Source organism: Centrocercus urophasianus, unplaced genomic scaffold (assembly GCF_019232065.1).
Source record: "Centrocercus urophasianus isolate 14NV4802_14NV808 unplaced genomic scaffold, USGS_Curo_1.0 seq_10, whole genome shotgun sequence".
Lineage (NCBI taxonomy): Eukaryota > Metazoa > Chordata > Aves > Galliformes > Phasianidae > Centrocercus > Centrocercus urophasianus.
The window spans coordinates 75,650,491-75,656,490 of record NW_024884142.1 but is presented as its reverse complement, the minus strand read 5'-3'; the positions used below and the strand labels follow the sequence as shown (position 1 = coordinate 75,656,490).

At 38.1% G+C, this 6,000-nt stretch overlaps 1 long non-coding RNA gene across 2 annotated transcripts in view; it reads right to left on the bottom strand.

Moving 5' to 3' along the window:
* The window catches only part of LOC122159997, a 335,999-nt gene that overhangs the window by 108,011 nt on the left and 221,988 nt on the right, over window positions 1-6,000 (bottom strand). The window lies entirely within an intron of this gene.

The following is a 6,000-nucleotide window of genomic DNA, read 5'->3' as shown; positions in this document are numbered from 1 at the left end:
GTGTGTGTGTGTGTGTGTGTGTGTGTGTGTATGTAAGACAGGCCTTATTGCTATCAGCATTATGACTTCAGCCAGGTAAATCTCTTTGCTTCAATTTAGACCTTAGGCAAGAACAAAAATCAGCACTGAGAAACGTGGATCTGCATGTTAATAATAGATAGAATTCTGAAGATTTTCAGGTATAGTGAAGGAGCATTCTTGGAGTTCTCTGTTGACTTTCAAGTTTCTGAAAGCTCTTCCAACAAACCATGAGCAATTCTGGATTTTATTCATCTCTCTCCAATTGGTATAGAAAAACATCACTGAATCAGCTCATTTAAACTCTTCGTGCTGATTTCCTTTTTTCTTTTTTTTTTCCTCCCCCCTCCTTCATCTGCACATTCAAATAGTAACCTCTTTGGAACAAGGTGCATATTGTGCAATCAGTAATAACTTCTGAGCTCTATTAAGCTAAGGAACTTAATCTGGTACCATTACACAAATAATTGATAATGCCAGTGACTTGTCTGAGAGGACTATCTGATACTACTACAACTGAGAAGAAATCCCTTACAGCTTTCATCTCACAAGACAGACCTCGAAACACTACAGCCAGTCGCTTACAGAGAACATGCATTTCAGCTGCTTGTTTGAAATTTTAATTAGAGTATAAAGCAGAAGTTCTCCTTGCTACCCGCTATTGGTTCTGGCCAATGATTTCTGCCTTCTGACAGCAATGTAACTACAAAGTCTTCTGTAAAACTCACCCACACCCGTAATTTATTATTTTAATTTTCTCTTCCCCTTTTTCTTAGCTTCACACAGATTCTTTTTCCTTTCCTTTTTTTTTTCCCCAGTGTAAATGGAAAACTAAATGTATTACTTTATGTATAAATTTTATATATAAGAAAGAAAAATAGTGCATACAAATTTATAGTTAACAACTCATGCTTTTTCCCCAACAAATCTTTCTTTGCCCTCATCTCAGTTGCACTTTTCCTCCTCCTCATATTGCTTTTTCAATATTGGGATCCACGCTTCACATTGGATATTTTTTAAAAGAGCCTCTGTAGCCAAACGTTTCACTCAGCAACAAACCTTCATAAAGGGTTATGTAGGTAGCAGAACTGTTGTGCCCATTTAAAAGTGATATATACTAGATATGAACATACATAAAAATGAGCATAAAGTCTAGGAGACACACTATATTGCCAGTCTCACAGAACATGCACAGTGTTTTCTAGTTAGTATGCTACAAAGATGACCTCAGACCTTGAACCCTCTAAAAGAGTTTGAATTCATGAAGTTAGCATGAGTTCCTGAGGAAGCAGAACTAACCTCCTCTAATGTCTTGAAGTTCTTTTCTTCTCAATTATATCTTTTCTAACCTCCTGGCACTTGCCATATTTGCCTCAACTCTTACATAGATCCAGCAGGCCACACGCAAAGATGACATTCTAAGTACAAAGGATACAAGTTGCTCACTAGAGTCTGCACAGGTCTAAGAACTGATCTGTACAATAAGAGCTACTGATGTCAATGTGATTACTTGCATGGTCCAAATATTCACCAATGTTACAACTGCAAACTCCAGACAGATACATCATACTGCACTCTTATTCACATTCAGTAATCATATTCACCCTTACAAATTAAACTATCAGGACCTATATCCCCATAGTATCTTAGTCAGTCCCATCACTGCTTTCAGTCTACCCTGTACTTCATTCTTAAGAATCCTGATTATAGCAACCTTAAGCTCATTACTTGCTGGTGCACTGTATGTATATATATAAGCACCATTCTCTACATTTTTACAAAGTCAGTCTACTCCCTTCTGGCCACTGCAGCTTTGTCTGTAAAGATACAGATCAATTGCAATTAAAATACGTACCATTAGTCATGAACATATACCTTATTACCTTCACAAACTGCACATAGCAGTAGCAACACTAACAGTCCGAACTAGTTCATACCTTTGGAGACCATCACAATTTTATTCTTCATTTTTTTTTTGACACTTGAAAAAACTCAGCAAGATATAAAGCAAATTACTTCACAGCTAAACTAGAGCATCCTCATCTGATCTGTACTACATGCCCAGAAATAACTACCAACAAACTCATCCCTGCTCAGTGAATTACGATTCTCCTTTTCTCAAGTCACTGACTTCAGCCAGGGAAGGCTAATAGCTAACACCTGAGATAAGGCATATACCCACAAGAAATCTAGATTATAACAAATGGGGAAAAAAAGGAAAAAAAAAAAAAATGAAAACCCAGATAGCATCCAATCATCAAACCCAACAGATCCTCCTTATCTACAAAATACCTCATTGATTCACTTTCATTACTGTGCCTTAACTAGCAAAGTCTTAGACAATTTAAGTGTTGTATGGCTGCATGACTTCCTACTTGAAATTAATAAGTTTGGTTAGATGCTAGGCAAATGTAAAAAGTTGTGGCAGTGCCAGCACAGTCTGAAAACGGACAAGAATTTTCAATTAACTCCAAGTGATCTTGCCTTGTATGGGCTGAGACTCAAGTCTCAGTGGGCATGAAGATGCCAATCACTCCATCCATAACAATATCACCCTAAAGCAATGCTGTCCTGCAGCAGACAGTTTAACTTCCACTTAACCTCTTCTTGATATCTGTGGTGGTAACACAGGTGAAAGCAAAAATCACATGTAGATACTGTGTTTCTCCCATCAATAAATTCATGTGTGTTTTCACACTTGATATAACAGAAGAGATACATTTTTTTTTTTTAACCTAGTATAGCGTCAAGGACTGTGAAATGATGATTACACTGCATAAAGGTGGTGGAGAAAAAAAAACACAGAATATTAGGCTTTTTCTCTATATTGAGGATAGAGAGTAGCTGGTCAATAACCATTATTTTTCATACAAGGCAAGGAATGGGGAGCCGAGGCAGAGTCCAAGCAGAATGGAGGAATGAATAGCTCTGCTGAACCAAACACAGATTTTGCAGCAGCCCTGGAAACATATTTCACTTAACAACCCTCTAAATTCCAGCAAACAACCCTCAACAAGCCCAGTACCTTGATTTGAGATCACTTCTTGTCTCATTATTGACTTTCCCACAATTTGATTAGAAAAAACCTGGATTTCTTCATGTGTTACCATTACTCAGGTTACGACTACAGGTTTCCAGCTTGTTCTATCAACTCAGTAAGTTCTCAGCTTTTCCCTTCAAGGTATCTCAAACATAAAAGAAAGAGCATTATACTCTGGGGCACCACCTTGAAGTGGCTTACAAACAACTCAGTCCAGAAGCCCGAGTGCTCTCAAATCCCATTGAGATGGCTAAGGACCTAGCAACCCAGAACAGTCAGCTCACATGCACCACAGGCTGGGTACACAAGGACTGTGGCACACAGAACCAGGCATGAGCTGAGGTCTCTTGGTGATCCTGCAGCAGGGAAGAGTAACAAAACCTCAGCTCTGTTTATTAGGTACACAGAAAAAAACAACACTGCACTCAAAAAATAATACTCAAAGTTGTGTGACTTACTAAGCTTTGCATAGTTTTTTGCAAACCTCAATCAAGAAGTACTACACAAGTGAAGAAAACAATTTATGATTGTTTCCTGCACTGTAGGAGCAATCTTGAGTCAGTCTGCTCAAGAGCATGACGCTATTGAGAAGAACATTCCAAAAATGTTGCCCATTAACTTCCAATCCTTTTCTCCCATCATTTGCATCCCTACCAGAGCAGAATAATTTGAACAACCTGACAGGAATGGAAACATAAGTTGAGAACAGTTTTCAAAATACCATCCCAGTCTTCAAACATCAATGATTTTACTCACTATAATTGGATGAAAAGAGGATGATATTGTCATATGAAGGCTAGCTTCTCAAACCCAGCTCCGGTCATGCTTACTAATACAATCTCCTTCCCAGGGAGCTGGAAGGAAGCTTGCAGCTATGCCACAAGATGTGCAGGGACAGTCCCTGCCATAGCTCAGGGCTTATTGTCTTGCTTTTCTCATCTTTATTAACACAATGCCATTTATTAAACCTCTTTAAGACGAAAACAAATTGACTATTCTTATTACACAAATTATATATTTCCTAATGAAGACACAGAGTGCAGCTGTCAGAAAATCTTTTCTTTGCAAAGCCCATATGACAGCTTTATATCAGTTTCTTTTTCTTAGCCATTTTATTTCTTTTTGGAAGTTCTCCATCCTATGTGAGTGGTGCCACTTGTATGGCTGATTGTTAGAGCATAAATGACTTCAATTCATATTGCTCCTGAGTTTCTGGTCCCTTCCAGATGAGAATATCCAGGTACACCCATTTTTCTGCTTTCTGGAGCACGTTTTTGTAAAACTGATGCAGACTTTTTTCATGTGACAGTCTCACTGATGTCACTACAAGGAACGTTCACATGAGGAATGTAATCTTATTCATGTACTCAGGTCTTTTAAAAAGAACTACCTAAGTTACTGGTGCTATAGGGTCCTTTAGTCAACAGTGTTGTTCAGGTGATGGGAAGGTATGAGACAGAAACCAGATACCGTATTCTACAGTGTCTCTTTTACCTTGCTTTTGGCCCTCTGTTGCCACATAAAAGTGATCAGAATTGCTGCCTGACATTAGGTAAAAGTGCGGGATGGTGTAGCAAACACACGATCTTGATAGCAATGTTGGGGGGGGGGAATAAGCAGATAAAAGGAGAGTTTTGTTTACTCCATCCACTATGCATTCAACCATATGGAAGGAGGGAAGAAAACAGTCTGCATCCTCCAAACGCTGCTAAACATTGCCTGTTTCAACCAGCTACTTGAATAAGAACAATTTGCTGTGCATGACATAATCACACCTGTAAGCCTCCAAGCATCCCTAAGGAATGTGCTTCCGTAGATCCCCTCACCTTAGAGTTCTGAACCCATGCAAAGAGTGCCACATAGCCACAGCCACGAGAGAGCTGTGATGCACGCCTCACTGAAAAGGCCATTCTTCTGCCAAAAGCAGTGTGAGATGAAGGCTTTGTCAAGCTTGAGCTGCTTTGAAAATCTACCCACAAACATTTCAAGTCATTCAATTTGCACAGCTCCAACTACTTTTCATAATACAGTTGTTCTTCCTTTTTGGCCACTAAATTAGTTAGATGAATGTTTGGTTCCCTCAGCATTCTGTACCCAATTTCTCTTTTTCAGAAAAAATGAAGGTGGCTGACTTTTGTAAGAGATGCTTTGTAATTTTTCATCATCTATTAGGCAGTGACTGTAATTTTCTCCATATTTTCTGTTTCCTTGTGATTAATCCTGACATCTCCGTTAAATTTCATGGAATCATTCACATAATGACATTGCTTCCATTTTGTCCTTCTTCTCTCTACATCTACTTCTCCCTCCAAGACAAACCTTTATGCCATAATAGGATCAAAGGACCTGCAGCTAACACACACACACACACACAAAGTATGAATCTCAGTGACTCAAAAGCTTTGCAGGGCTTTGCAAAGGCTGTACAAATTTAAATCTCTGTTTTCTAGCAAAGCACCTGATCACTTTGTTCTTTTGCTTTGCTGTTGACCCCAAATAACACAAAATCCTCCCATTTAAAATTTTCCAAGAAATAAAGCATAGTTTGCTATCATTTTTTTCAGTAACGATGTGCCTTTACAAGACTGTGAAAAGACTGCTGCTCTATCCTGAGCAGAGCATAACATAGGCAGGAATAAATCAGATGATTACTCAGAATTCTCACCATTTTGGTAGTTTTATGCTCATATATTTTGGCAATTAAGCCAAAGAGTGACATCAGCTTTTTTCTGAAATATTTCATTTTTATTTAAACCCAAAAGACTATCCTGAGCTGAAACGTCTCTATTCTCCAACCCCATTTTATAATCCTTGTATTTATTTGCTTTTAAAATAAAACTAAGTGTTGATATATTTTGATATAAAGCTGTTATATAAATGCATATGACTGTAAATATGCAATAATTGATAATATATTGATGATCCTATTTTGAATAGAGTTG